The sequence below is a fragment of the Nicotiana tabacum genome, chromosome 16 (assembly GCF_000715075.1).
Source record: "Nicotiana tabacum cultivar K326 chromosome 16, ASM71507v2, whole genome shotgun sequence".
NCBI lineage: Eukaryota > Viridiplantae > Streptophyta > Magnoliopsida > Solanales > Solanaceae > Nicotiana > Nicotiana tabacum.
This window is the reverse complement of record NC_134095.1, coordinates 31636246-31652257: the sequence shown is the minus strand read 5'-3', so window position 1 is coordinate 31652257 and position 16012 is coordinate 31636246. Positions and strand designations below refer to the sequence as shown.

The 16012-nt window shown below is 35.4% G+C and overlaps 1 protein-coding gene and 1 long non-coding RNA gene across 18 annotated transcripts in view; one reads left to right on the top strand and one right to left on the bottom strand.

The window, feature by feature from the left end:
- Positions 1 to 517: 517 nt before the first annotated feature.
- LOC107797083 (uncharacterized) overlaps positions 518 to 16012 on the top strand; it is a 42116-nt gene continuing 26621 nt past the window's right edge. For 13 of the 17 annotated variants that reach the window (XR_012699974.1, XR_012699982.1, XR_001650586.2 and 10 more), the window contains exon 1: positions 9277 to 9737. This is a non-coding gene — a long non-coding RNA (uncharacterized LOC107797083). The other 4 variants (XR_012699983.1, XR_001650587.2, XR_001650594.2 and 1 more) reach the window with 4 other exon arrangements.
- Positions 9881 to 16012, bottom strand: part of LOC107797082 (MADS-box transcription factor 23-like) — a 46186-nt gene continuing 40054 nt past the window's right edge. Inside the window, exon 11 of the transcript XR_012699973.1 lies at positions 9881 to 10399. The gene's annotated coding sequence lies outside the window, so the exon portion shown is untranslated. The remainder of the gene's footprint in view (positions 10400 to 16012) is intronic.

The window sequence follows — 16012 nt, the reverse complement described above, 5'->3', positions numbered from 1 at the left end:
ATGGAAAGCTCAACTGCCCAAGACTCGTCTAGTTAAGCTAACTCGCCAAATGACAGGACCAAAAGAAAAAAAGAAGAAGAGAAATTGTAATTAAGTTTCATTTATCTATATAACAAATTTTCTTACGCTATTAGTTCTAACAGGCTATGAACTATATTTTCCTTTTATCTATCTGTTATATGGTGAAATACTTGTTCAAGTTACTTTAAAGTAATACGACTCTGTAAATGTTTTTATTTCGGTAATACCCATGTCCAAAATTAAATATTTTGAAGAGTGAGAGTTTAACAAGAAAAGATAGAGACTTGTTTAACTGGAAAATTGTCTACAGTAAGATAGTTCACGTCAAATGAACTCAATAAGAATAAGAAAAAAAAATAGAATACTAATAAGTATTATTTAATACTCACAGCCAGCTGTCCCGGAAGTCATAAAATAATGAGCAGTTGGCCACATTGAAACAGCAGCAGGTCCAAGAGAATCACATCACAGAACCCGTCAAACCCAAACCACAATATACGTCCCAATCTTGTTGGCCGTTCCCTCCCCCCGTTTTGTAGGTGGGGGTTCTTTCCCTATATAAGGTCCTCTATTCTCCACACAGATAGTTTTCATTCTCTTCCATCTATTCCATTCCCCTTCTCTCCTCTCCCGTTCCATCTCCGTTGAACTTGTGTTACAGGTACGTATTCAATTATGTTATCTCCCTTTTGCATCAAATGCCACATTAATATCTCTCTCTCTCTCTCTTCTTCAATAGTTAATCATCTCCTCTTCTGGATTGTCCGATAAAAAATTTCGATGTTTTTTTCTAAAGATTTTCTACCTTTTTTTTATGAAATCTCAGTGTTTGTTCTTGCGTTTAATGGCGTTGATTCATTCACCGCTTATCTGTTTGGTTCTTTAGCGAGTCACAAGAAAGAGAACTAAATCTTGTTGCGTCATAGTATGAATTTCCTCTTTAGCTTAATTCTCACTTTTTCTTTGTACAGACTTCGGTTTTTGATACTTTTGCGTCATATTTAATTTTTCTTCCATCGCATAATTTAGTACAGCTTGTTGATCGTAATCATATTTTAATTGCTTTTTCGTTTTTCTATTGGAATTTTCAGATCATAAAAATACATGTCACGTATAATCACGATCCAGCATTGAGGAAAAGCCGTTGCTTGTTTTCTCAGGTGCGCTATGCTGTTTCTTTTGAGCTGAAATCTAGGCTTCAGTTAGTCTTTTGTCCTAAAATTACTTTTGGCTCACAAAGCGTTATTTTGCCAAGTTGTTGGAGTCCCATTCCTTTTTCGCCGATGTCTAGAGACCAGAAGCATCTTAAGTTAAACTTTTTAAATAACGTTGTTAATAAGTTTTGCTTAGTCGAATCTGTGGTGGCTCCATATTTGTTAGGGCATGTACACTTTAATTTTCTTTGTTTATTTGCATCGTCCTTTTGGTTCATCACACTAGTTCAAAGAAAACCAACAACAACAACAATAAACTAAGTAATTTTCTACAAGTGGGATCTGGGGAGGGTAAGAAATACCCAATCTTACCCCAATAAGATAAAAATAAGAACGAAACCAAGAAAATAGATAAACTACACGTAGTAATATCAATCTATCAATAAAAGGATATCATACTAACACTAATGCTAGCGAACTGAGTAAGACAAAGAGAAACGCTCGACTACCTACTAGCCTTCTACCCTAATCTTCGACCTCCACACCCTCCTATCTAGGGCCATGTCCTCGGTCAGTTCCAGCTGCGCCATGTCCCGCCTAATCACCTCTCCCCAAGATTTCTTAGGCCTACATTTACCCTTCCTGTTACCCACCATGGCTAATCTTTCCCACCATCTAACTAGGGCTTCTATGCTTTTCCTTTTAACATGCCCGAACCGTCTCAACCTCGCCTCTCGCATCTTATCCTCCACATGGGTCACTCCCACCTTATTCCGATTAACTTCATTCCTAATCTCATCTAACCTGGTATGCCCACACATCCACCTTAACATCCTCATCTCAGCTACTTTCATCTTCTGGACATGAGAGTTTTTGACAGGCCATCACTTTTCTCCATACAACATAGTCGGTCTAATTACTACCTTGTAGAACTTACCTTTAAGTCTCAGTGGTACATTCTTATCACATAAGACACTGGAAGCAAACCTCCACTTCATCCATCCTGCTCCAATACGATGTGTGACATCCTCATCAATCTCTCTATTACCTTGTATTATCGATCCAAGGTACTTGAAACTTTCTCTCCTTGGGATGACTTGTGTATCAAGCCTCACACCTATGTCCGCTTTCTAAATAACTTCGTTGAACTTGTACTCTAAATGCTCCATCTTGGTCCTGCTCAGCTTAAACTCTTAGACTCAAGAGTCTGTCTCCAAACCTCCAGTCTGTCGTCAACACCTCCTCGTGTCTCGTCAATCAGAACTATATCATCCGTAAATAACATACACCATGACACCTCCTGTCGAATGTGTCGCTCAATGTGTCCATCGCCAAAGAAAACAAAAAAAGGCTAAGAGTTGATCCCTGATGCAACCCCATCATAATCGGAAAGTGTTCTGAGTCTCCTCCCGCTATCCTCACCCATGACTTAGCTCCATCATACATTTCCTTAATTACTCTAATATAGGCTATAGGCACACCTTTAACCTCTAAACACCTCCATAGAACCTCTCTTGGGACTTTGTCGTATGCTTTCTCTCAGTTTATGAACACCATATGCAAGTCCTTCTTCATTGTCCTATACTGCTCCACCAATCTCCTTACCAAATAAATTGCTTCTGTAGTCGAATGATCTGGCATGAACCGAACTTGTTCTCGAAAATATACACACTCTTCTTCATCCTCCCTTCCACCACCCTCTCCCAAACTTTCATCGTATGACTTAGCAGTTTGATACCTCTATAGTTATTGCAATTCTGGATATCACCCTTATTCTTGTGCAACAGAATCACCGTACTCCACCTTCATTCTTCAGGCATCCGCTTTGTTCTAAAATTGATGTTGAACAACCTACAGAGTTATTCTAAGCATGTCTTACCCGCGCTCTTCCAGAATTCTACCGGGATCTCGTATGGTCTGGTCGCTCTACCCTTGCTCATCCTACGCATCGTCCCCTCGACCTCCCCCACACTTATGCGACTACAGTACCCAAAGTCCCGATGAATCTCGACGTACTCCAGATCACCCAACACATATCCCTATCCCCCATCATTCAAGAGTTTACAGAAGTATGATTGTCACCTCCGTCTAATCTGAGCCTCATCTATCAGCACTCTACCCTCCTCGTCTTTTATGTACTTTACTTGATCTAGATCAGCGGCCTTCCTTTTTCTCACTTTGGCCAGCCTGTACAGCTTCTTATCCCCGCTTATCTCCCCAAGCTCGTCATACAAACGTCCAAACATTGCAGTCCTAGCCACAGTGATCGCTAACTTTGTCTCCTTTTTAGCCTTCTTATACCACTCTCTGTTGGTCCTCTTCTCCACCTCGTTTATGCTCTCTTCTAGATTTTATATTAAATTTTTTAATTATTCCCATTGCTAACACAAATATTCTTATTCATATTTAATATCGCCACTCAAACAATACATAAAGTTATACATGTATTTTCTTTTTTCTTATAGCACCAACCAAATGCTTCATAAGTTATCCAGTAATTACTTGTAGCTTCTTCAAGGAGCTGGTCTTGGATGTTAAAGGTAAGTTAAAGGACAATACCTAGTTTGAAATACAAGTTGTAGTTTTCAAAGAATAGGTAACTTAACCTTTTGAAATATCTTTCGAAATTCAAACTCTAATTAACTTGTTTGTCGTTCTACATAGATGTATTTATTGAGGGAAAAACTCCTCAATAAGAATATGCAAGTAGTTAGATTCGTTAGCTTCCAAGAATTTCATGTCAACAACAACAACAACAACAAACTCAGTGTAATTCCACAAGTGGGGTCTGAAAAAGGTAGAGTGTAGACCTTACCCCTACCTTAAGAAGGTAGAGAAACTGTTTCCGGTAGACCCTCAGCTCAAGAATGATAGAGAGGAAGGAGTAACAGCAAGCAACAACACCAGCAAACCAATCATAAAACCGAAGCGAAAGAAATAATAAATAATAACAAAAATCTAATAATATGAAAATACAAGACTAACACTAAGGAATGTATTAGAACTACTGGAACGAGCAAGGACAACGCACTACTACCTAGCCATCTATTTTAACTAGTTACTAGTACGCGCGTTGCGCTTGTACCTTGTCTAAATGAGTAAAAAAATATTTTGAAAAAGAAAAAATCATCTGTCAATATATAAAGATTAAACTATACTAATTTATCACAATTAAGTGACAAAAAAGTTAAAAATATATATATTAATTAACTATGATTCAGTAATACTATTAAATACAAAGACAAATATCATAAATATAATATGTGTTCTAATATTATAAAGCATATTATTTTTATGCTTAGTTACCAGATTTTATAGTAACTACGTAAAAGGAAGTTCTTGTATACATAGACTAACGTAGAATATATGAATAATACTGTTTTAAAACAAAAGGGATCCTTTTCTTATTTGAGGTAAATTATCAAGTGAATTTAAACTTCTAAATATTAGGATCTAATTCAATAAGGAAAGATATAATAATTAAAATTTAGTTGATTTTAAATTCTTAAATATTAGGAAAATAATTTAAATGACAATTTTGTCTAGTGTGAAATCTAATTTTAAAGGGTAAAAAAAGCGAATGACATTTCGCTAAGGCCTTCGTGCTTTTAATATAGTATAGATTATCATCTTCCACACCTTCTTATCCAGGGTTATGTCCTTGGTAAGCTGGAGAATCGACATGTCTTTTAATAACTTCTCCCCAATATTTCTTCGACCTGCCTCTATCTCTCCTTATAGGCCCTTCAATACCAACTTCTCATACCTCCTTACTGAGGCATTTGTGGCTCTCCATTTTACATGCCCGAACCATCTGAGCCTCGCGTCCCGCATGTTGTCCTCTACAAGGGTCATGCCCACCATGTCACGAATAACTTTATTCCTAATTTTATCTAACCCGGTATGCCCGCATATCCATCTCAACATCTTCATTTCTGCTACCTTCATCTTTTGGACATGTGAGTTCTTGATTGGCTAACACTCAGCCCCATATAATAGTTGGTCTAACCGCCACTCTATAGAACCTACCTTTAATTTTTGGTGGTATATTCTTAATACACAAAATACCTGAAGCGAGTTTTTGTTATATCCATCCCGCCTTAATACGATGTGTGACGTCCTCGTCAATCTGCCCATTTCTTTGTATAACTAACCTAAGCTACTTGAAACTTTCTCTCCTAGGGATGACTTATGAATCAATCCTCACAGCTTCGTCCATTTCCTGAATCGCTCTACTTAACTTGCACTCCAAACATTATATCTTGGTCCTTCTCAACTTGAAACCTTTAAACTCCAGGGTCTGCCTCCAAACCTCTAACCTCGCGTTCGAGTGATGAATCACTACTTAAGTTTTTTTGAACCCACTTTACTTAACATGGAAGAAACATGTCACTACTCTTAAGCTGGCTCCTTTCCTCATTTGATGATAATAATTCGTTGTGTAGATTGTGGGTTGTGTGAGTGTTTACCTCTCAATCTTGTATGAGCTATGCTAATGCAACTCGGGATACAATTGCAAAACACCAAAAGTGTAACCTCTTCCATGGTGGATTACCTGCAAAAATGGACATACAATTATAACCTTGCTGCAGCTACTCAACCAGTCTCTGATGGAGGTTTGATTCTCTACATTTTTAGAGGTTTATACCCTTATTATGATGGATTAGTCGCGTCCGCCACTTTGACCGTGTCTCTGTATTGGGAAAATCGAGTTTACATATTAAAGTAATTGGAAGATGACGTGTCATGACACGAAGGCTGGTCAAAGAGTGATGATTGACAAAGAGGCACGAGTTGCAATAGATACGAGCAGAAGGTACAAATAGAGGCACGAGCAGTTATTCAAAATATTCAACGCTCGTACCTATTTATACTCAAAAGTCAAGGAGAATGAATCTAACAGCATAAGAGAGTACAGATACAATATTTAATAAGCAGTAAATACTTAAAACATTATAGAATATAAATTACAATGATTATGTAACGTAGGAGGAGGATGTGGTTAAGGTACACATATAGGGAATGCCTCCCACCGCCAAATATTCACTACCGCCTCCCGCACTCCTCCTTTAACCAACCTATTTTTCTCAAGCAAGTAAGATTGCAAATTAAAGACATGCTATGCAAGAGGAATATATTGCATTCATTTTGTAATGCTTTCATCTAACTTGTACTTTGGTACCTTCCTCGGGTGCTAAACACCTTGTTGGGTGTAGGTGATCACTTCAAGTTGAAACTCAATGTCGATGGTTCCATTGAAAGCTACAGAGCGAGAGTTGCATCAAAGGATTTCAATCAAGAAGTTGGACTAGACTGTCAGGTCACATTTAGTGTTGTTAAACCTACCACAATAAGAATTGTCCTCACTTTTTTAAAAAAAATGAAGAAGGGTCCATACGGAATCATTGACGAGACGAAAAAACTGGTTGGGGGGTACTAACTTGTGGTCTAATCTATAACAATGTGGGGACTTATGAAAGGAGCAAAGGAAGATCATGGCAGGTGAGGCTAGAAGAGACGCAATTACCAAAATCAGTAGGGAAGGAAACTTCGGGTTAAGACAAATTTTGGAGCTATCTTTCCATGGTTTAAGGAGGCATCAATGAAATGTGTTTAAATATGATATTATGATGATGGAAAGTGAGTCGTGAAGAGGATATAAATAGAAAAAATTGAGAGATTAAAGAAATTTAGAGATACAAGTTATGATCCATAGCCCTACGGTGCTGATTCAATTACAAAAGTATTATAACGCAAGATGTGTGTAAGGCACATGTCATGAGTTTGAGTTTGAATGAAGGATGATGTTTGGTGTTTAAGTGAAGAAGGATAGAAAAAGAGGGAGGCAGCTAAACTAGGTAAAAGAGAGACGAACACGTTTCTTATCTCAATTGGGTGAGAAGGAATTTTGTTTAAATTTCTCCTACTCAACTAGTATCACCCATTTGTCCCAATTCATGTGAGGGTGGTTGACAGGACACAACAAAGTTTAAAAGACAAAAATGATTTCTAAAACTTTTAGTCTAAATAAAGAGATAAAAAAATTTGTAGCTAAAAGCAATATTCTAAAAGGCAGGGACGTGAGGCGATGCGTTTTACCTCTGACGAGGCGAGGCGTAAGTTCTGAGACATGGGGCGTAAGTCCCACGGATCTTTAAATTTTATTAATTTTAAGATAGTATAAAATAAAAAAACAATTATAAAATTACATTAAAATCACAAAAATATAACAAATAATATATTTAAAATATTTATGAATTATAATTCAACTATGAATAATATGAAAAGTATGACATATATCACAATATGCAGATTAGCTGCAACGTCGTTACAACTCAAATGTATTCGATATGAAATCTCATATGTATCTCTCAAGGAGTAATGAATCTTGAAAGAATTTCGATATTATAATTTGATATTTTTTTTTAAAAAATACTCCGTTTATTAAATATGCTTTCTATTTGAAAGAGAATTTATGTAAAAACATAATTCACAATTTAAATACGATTCTCTAGCATCCTTTATTTTTAAGTTTCAACAAGTTAATAAAGTGACACATAATTCATCATATAATAGCGTGATAACTAATTATTTGTAAATAGTTACTAGCTAATACTGAGATATTAAATTAATAAGTATTGTATCTCGTAAACGTGAAAAAAATAATATTTAGTAAAATAATTATAAAAAAATTATGGACTATTATATAATAAAGACATAACAAAAGTTAATAAATAAATACTTTTTAAATGAAAGATTTATTTAAAATTTACTATCATAGTAGTCTTAGTTGAGAACGTGCAATAATTTTTATTTTAATTATGACATAAAATACTCTCAACTTAATGATTTATGATTAAAAATAAGTAATTTTTGAATAGTCAGCGATTTATTAAGAAAATTTGAGGATTTACAAGGTTAGTTACACACAATTGCATTAAGTTCTATTAGGCAAACCCAGTATACTGGGTGTTGGGCGTGTCCAGGACGTAAGCCCCGACGGCCGAGACATAAGTCTCACGGAACTAAGCCCCACAATAAGCCCAGGGGCGCATTACGAGTGCTTCGCCCTGGGCCGAGCCTCGATCGAGTCCCAATTCTACCTTTTAAAATAAAGGCTAAAAGTTATCTCGTTAAGAGTAAAATGAGAAACGTAAAGTTAATTATTTTTTCTAGACGTACTGATGGAGTACTAATTTGTAAACTATAGTAGAAGGAGGTGAGCGATCAATTTCTGCTCGGCCAAGAAATTGAAGCTGCTAAATGTTTCACGTAATATGTAACACTTACATACAATTGGTCTTTAATTGACTTGATTTCATATTTTTTATGCTATCCGTGGAAAACAACTCAAATAAAAAATAAGATGAATTATGTTAATATGCTATTTTAAAAAATATACACTTTATTTTGTTTTATTTTCTGTTTTAGCAGTCTATATTTATAATTACGATTTTTTGAGTAAATTGTTAAATGTATATATAAAAAAAATTAGATTCAAATAAAATTAATACTCACCAGATAGTCACAGACTCACAGTAAAACAGCAGCAGATCCCGAGAGCTTTAGTGAATTTTTTTTCATTATTTTCGAAAAAATTTACTTTTTTTTTTTAAATCAATGTTTGGCCATAAAATTTTTAATTTTTCACTTGAAGATGAATTTTGAAATTTTTCGAAAACTTCAAAAAGTTGTTTTTCAAATTTTTCATTCAGATCACTCATAAAAATTAAAAAACAATCTAAAATTATATTTATGTCCAAACACAACTCTAATTTTCAAATACCATTTCCATTTGGAAAAAAAAATTTACAATTAATTCTTATGTCCAAACGCCCTCTCCGAGAAGCACAAGAACATGGTTTTCTCAATAAAATAATCACCAGTTGGGCCACCGTGAAATAAACAGCAGCAGTCCCCAGAGAATCAAAACCAGTTTCCTGAATGAAAATACCCAAACCAAATATAGTGGGGGCACCCCCTACCCACCCCCAATTTCTCATCTCAAGCCCCTGCCCCACTCTCTACTCCGGGTTCACGCAGATATTTTTCATTGTTCTCTCCTCTCTTTCCGTTTCCATAAACTTATCTGGTAGGTATCTATTCTCCCGTTTCTCTTTCTGCTGAAAACGCCATTGAAATGACTCTTATTTTTCTTTCAATTCTCAGTGCATCTTCATTCATCTTCTCCTCAAATTGTCCGATTAACTTTTCGATCACTCACAACACTATGAAATTGCAATCATTTTGGCCATTAATGGCGGCGGTTCATTCACTTCTTTTCTGTTTTGTTCCTAAGAAAGATAGAAAAAAATCTTTTTTTAATATCATATGCTAAACGCATTTTCACCTTTGCTTATAGACTGGTTGCGTTTTGCGACACTTTTGCTATATACATTTCATGTTTTTTTTTCATCATATAATTTTGTTCAACTTGCTGATCGGAATCATTTTTCGTTTTGCTTTTTCATCTGGAACTTCTTTCAGATCATCAAGTTTTCGAATGATACGATATGTAATCACTCCCAGCCATTGCGAACATGCCGTTGCTTGGTTTTTCAGGTGGGCAATGCTGTTTCTTTCATATTTATTTCGTATTTAAATTAAATATACGTTTCAATTAGTTTCTTCTTTCTTCTTTGCAATTTATTTTGGTTCATAAAGTTTTTCCTTGCCGAGTTATTGAAGTTTCGTTTCTTTACGAGGTCCATAAGCATCTTATGTTGGTTTTAATGTCACATTTGATGTACTGTTGCTGATTAATTTCGCTTTGGAATTTCATAAAAAGAAGGGATTTTAACACAAATAGCCAAAGATTCACTGTTTACTTTTTCTAGTTGGTATACATAGATTATACAGTAATTATACACAGTTATGCACATATGATACATGAATTATACATATATTCTATATCCGTCTGGCTAGTTTTAGTTTAAGCGATTAGGTGGAGGCTATTTGGGTTAATTCTTCTAAAAAGAATCACTTTACTGTTTCTCGGTCGAATCTGTGGTGGCTCCATATTTGTTATTGCATGTACCCTTGTTTTTTGGTTTCTGCTGCATTTTCTTTTTTGGCACTAATTCATCCCAAGAAATAATACTAGTAGTTACTTTTACCTTATGGCATGTGAAATATGCTTCCGACCTCTGTGATATACTCTTAGTGCTGCTGTCTTATGGCTTCTCCTGGGAATTGTGTTATGATCTGCATTCCATTTTGCCTTCCTGTTAATGTTGACATAAATTTTGGTGTTATTGATCTAAAGTGTATCCACGCCACATCATTTAAAATACAGATAGCTAAACACTATCAACAAGAAATTGACCATTTTACCAGTATAATGGCCTACAGTAGAAGTTGAACTGAAATACCACTTGGCAATCTAAATAAAATCTAGTAACACCATGTTAATTTTTACCCATTACTCTAGGAAAATAATGTTTAACATTAACTAGCTTTGTTCCTCTAGAATTGTTTAGAGATCATATTCAAAGCGATTTTCCTCGTGAAATGGCTTGGCAACCTACTTTTTTGTATTTAAACACATGTTCTAACATAAATTAAGGTTCTTAAAAAAAAAATTAGGGTTTTCATTTTACATTTCAATGAGAGACCAATAAACTCATATTCCCTCCGTTCCAATTTTATTTTCTTTTTAGTCATTCCAAAAAGACTGACCTCTTTCTAAATTAAATGTGACTTCTCATTTTTACCCTTTTTGAGAAGCTTATGTTGCCACAAAAATGCTCCGGCATATTTAAGATCAAAAGTTTCAAAAGTATTATAGCCACACAAATGTTATGACATATTTACGATCGGAAGTTTCAAAAATCGTCTTTTCTTTCTTAAGCTATGTGGTTGAAAAGGAGGAAGTATTTGACATGAGCCTACAAAAACAGAAGTGAGTAGTTGAGGAGCATATGAGAGAATTGAGCAGGGCAAATGAAAAAGTTTAAAGAGAGCAAAGTATTTAGAATGCAATATATTATGATCCAAAAAGTATAAGTTGTTAATTCTAATTATAAAAATATAAGTTATGGATCCATGTGGGATTCATAGGGATGGCTAATAGGAGAAGTAAGAGATAGATAGAGCGGGGTGAGAGGAGTGAATGCCTAAGTATAAGGGCCATTATCAAGGTGGGGTTAAAGGAAAGATGTGTGATTAGTGTGCTCGCAAGAAATGAAAACGAAAAAATACCAGAGTCAATTATCATAAGTGTGTGAAAACATAAGAGTGAGAAGTGAAATGATATGCTTAGGAGGAGATAAGAAGGGATTGTGGTGTTATAAGACATGTCGATGTTGAAGTTTCAAGATGTGAGGAAGGAGATTCCACAATTATTGTAATCTTTGAAAGTGTGGATAGTTCAGTCGAGTGAGATTGATGGGTCGGCAAGTGAGGGGTCAAAATGGAGTTTTGAGAGGAGATCTCATTGGTGATGCTAGGATGGGGTAATGCGAGATAGATCGGGATTTCAGTGCAATAAGACTCCTGAAGGAAAGAGAGGAATGTGAGGCCAGCGTTTAAATCCCAACATAGGCAAAAATAGTAGGTGATTATTCTCCTATACATGTGCTTATAGGAGATGACGGAATGGCAGTTACCTGATGGATTAGTCGAGTGCATGCGAACTGGCTAGAACATTAATGTTTTAAAAGGAAAGAAAGAGGTGGTATGCCATTCCTTTGGGCAATGGTAAATTCACGATGTAATCAACTCTCTCCCATTTGTTGACTTTCCCATGACAGCTGTTAATTTATCTGATCCACAACTGAAGAGTCAATCAAGGCTCGACAAGTTTCTCATCCAACCGTATGGGAGGGGATGTTGCTAATATTTATCCAAATTGCTTCTTCTCTAATATTAAACCCTATACTGATTTTGTAGATTGTAGCAGAATAAGGAGTACCCTTCCTAACAATTAGAAGCGGCCAGTGCTGGATGGATGGAGGGAGTACCATATGCAAAGGGTTCCTCTTTTTCTCCGGCGAAGAAGTTGAAGCGGCTAACAAATTATTTAAGATGGACTGGAGAAGTACTTTAGAGGATAAAAATATAACAAGGGAACTGATGAATGAATTTGGACAATTGGAGAGGAAAGAGAGAGGGTGCTTATTAAGAGGGAAAAATTAGGAAATATGAGGTAAAAGAGTAATTAGCTAAGATGACAGTCACTCAAGCATCAAAAGGAGATAAAATTTGAGGATATTGTGGTTGAAGAAGGGTGATTGCAACATAAATTCTTTTTATCTGTTAGCAATTGCTAGTCGGAGAAGGAATTTTATGGACACAATAAAGGTGAAATAGGTAGAACATGGAGAAAAAGGAAGTAAGAGGAGTTATTGAGTGAAGATAATGTGGGCATAAAACTCTAAATTAAAGAGAGTGGATTTTAGCAACATAGGGAGAGAAGAAGCAATCAGTTTGAGAGGGAGTTCTTACTGTTAGACGTTTGGGGGGCTGTTGTTACTGTTCATGGAAGTGCTCATCAAAGCTACAAATAGAGTTGTGATTGGGGGTTATCTAAGATCCTTGTAGCTAGCATGGAAGGCTGGACCAATGTAGGGATGTTTCATCTTCTCTTGCAGACAGTACTCTTGCATATTGACCCCGAGGCGCATCAACTCGCTACTTGAAAAGCACATAATTATCTAGGTAGCTTTGAGTCTGAAGATAGACATGAAGGCGTTGAGATAAGTCTAGTGGGTAAAGAAGATAACATAGAGCAACTAAATGAGATCCTATTGTATGGTTGGTTCCCCTTCTGTCAAACTACCTGGGACTAAATGCAGCTTATTATCTAGTTCTTATAGCCTTTCTATGGGGTAAATGGTAAAGTTACATGGGTATTGCATGGTATTCTTTCTCCTTATCTTTATAGGATTAGAGCTTTGATTTGATGTGCTTTTTTTTCTTTTTCATTGGACAGTTCTTTTTGGTCCTGATTATGTTGAACTGTCATATTTTCCTATCGTTAAACATAGTCTTATTTTGAAATGGATTTCTACCATACATTTGGTGGCTAGTGGGCTGTATTAGCATTTTGGTAAATGACAAGGCAGTTAGTATTTAGTCCTATTTGAGCTGGTCTGGATTCCATTCCATAGATAGTCCTGGATGTGATGCAAAATCTTTAGTGCATTCGTTTACTCATATCCTTGAATAAAGTTCATCATACAGGTTACTAGTGATTTTAATTGAATAATTCCTCTGTTATAGAGTACAACGGCTAAAGTACCTAATTTTTGGTGTGGATTTAACCATAGGTTCTTCAAGTTTTTGAAATAAAATTTACATAGTTGGAAACTACATAAAAGGCACTATAGGTCACAAAAGTTAATAATTCAAAATATTTGAAAGGTTTAAAAAAAGGGGGTTGTGGTCAAAGAACTCCCAGAATATGAAAAGTGGCCTTTTTTCCCCAAAAAAAGAAAAAGAAAAAGAAAAATGTGATAGAGGAAGTAATAGGTTTTAGAGGGATAGAAGAAATAAATTAGATACATTTTTTACTGATATAATTCAGTTACAGTTGCTTTGTTTAATGCAACAAAAGATGACTTTTTACCACATCTTCAATACAATAGATTTCCATGCCTTAATTGTGAAAATATGATTCAAGAATAAATAAAATGGTTATGATAGACATCAAGATGACAAGATCATAATGCTATTGCTATACATTGTTTGTTTCTATGCTTTTGAATAAATGTGTGTGCATCAATGCATGGGTGGAGCTATGGTGGTGGAAGGGGGTTCCCTTCACCGGAAAATTACATTGCATATATAAGGTCAAATATTTTATGTAAACATATTAGGTATTGAATCCCCTTGGCCTCGGTGCATGTCTACTTTTTTTGTTTTTTGAATCTCCTTAGCGGAAATCCTAGCTTCGCCACTTATGTTACCATTTTTTTTTTTAAAAAATCCTAGCTTCGCCACTTATGTTACCATTTAAAAAAAATAAATCCTAGCTTCGCCACTTATGTTACCATTTAAAAAAAAAAAAATCCTAGCTTCGCCACTTGTATTAGTACTCTCTTACAAACATATCACCATAATACATTTTCTTTTCTCTTTCTTTTCTTTTTGTAGAGTATATATCTGCCTCTCATATTTGTTTGAGTCTGTGCCTCTTATATCAAGATGGTTCAAGTCCCAACTCCTCCCCAATTGTACTTCACTCCCTTCTTTTTTCTGTCAATCTCCTTTTTTGTGAAAAAGTGAGCTCGTTCACAATAAGCGTTAAGTTTTGGGAAGTAATAAGCGGGGCTAGCTTACGGTCTCTGGTTCACCTACCTTGAGTAATGCCAATTTTTTGGAATGGATGAAGTGGGTTATAACATATATAAAGTTTAAAAAAATTTCTGAAGCTCTTAAAGAAAGGGGAAACAAAGCTTGGTGATTTGACCTCATACTAAATTGTAATGGCGCCTCAAACTGAAACTTTTGGCAGTACAAATGAAGTTCAGGAATAAGGTTACTACACTATTTCCTTGCTTGTCCCGTTAGTAGAATAACATATTAATGCTATTGTCGTAACAGAGCATACTAGTATATTTACTTTTCTGTAGTTTTATTTACTTAGACCCTCTAAATAAGATTGCACAGTTGTTATGTTGCTAAAGTTCTCATTATGACCTAAAAATTTTCATGTTGACCTTCAATTAAACCATGATAGAACTGAAAATAAAGGATTCAAGTGGCTTAACTTAGCTTACTATATATAACTGAAAAAAGTACAATTTGAAAGAATCTCAATATTGGCAACTCCAAGAGAGAACCATGCCATCTTACTGAAATATGGTGTATAGATCCTTGCTCTGTACAAGGGCTATCCTTGTCCGGCCTGTCAGGGAATTCTTAATCTTGTTGCTACATTGATGTAAAGTGTTATTTAGTTGAGATACTGCAGTAACACTAGATGGTCAATTCTTTTTCCTTGAGCCGTGTCAGTTTCCTCTGAATTTACTCGATTCTGCATCTTTATGAACCTTACTACACTAGCTGTCTTCATTTTTATCCAAGTGCTAAGCCATTATGAAACCTTATCTACGCCTCTTTTGTTTCTATTTGTCTTGAACTGAGAATCTTTGACTAAAAGAGATTGTTTAATTATGTTTTATATTCTCAGTGTTTGAAATTGCTGCTGCTGCCATTATTGAGCTTTGGTTGTAATAAGTTTTCCAACCATTCTTGGTATTGGCATTGTAAAAAGATGCTCGATGTGCTGATTATTCCACTAAAAACTAAGAAGAAACTTCTCCTTTTTGTTTATTTTACACAATTTTCTGGAATGTCCCGAGCAGGTGGGATCATATTCTTTGGTAACATTGCATGCTTGCAGTTTTGCTGTTTGAAGAGAAATTCAAATTTCTAGTTTTAATTCCTTTACCTTGTCAATATGTAGTACCTGTACACACTAAACTTTGATAAGCTCCGTGAAGTTTTTGCCTTTTTTTCAATTCCCTAGTCTTATCCACTACCCAATATTCCTTCATTCACGTTCATGTAAACTACATCCAGATAGCAGTTGAATAGTCTTTTGTGGTTAAGACTCTACACCTTTTAGATGACTGTGTTCTGCCTATGTGTATTTCCTGAAGTAATACAGAAGACTTCTGCCTGAGATGAACTTTATGATCAGACAGTTCATGACCTAAGCATGAATGCTTTCTTGTTAATTTAAGTGTGCAATCCATTGCTGTACAAATAGATAATTTGGCGAGACTGTCTTTTGTATTATAGAAATTGTTTTTGATTGCGCATGCCATTCATGTCGGTTTAGCATTGGGATCCTTGTGATCCAGAAATAACTTGTTTAAGAAGCACTTACT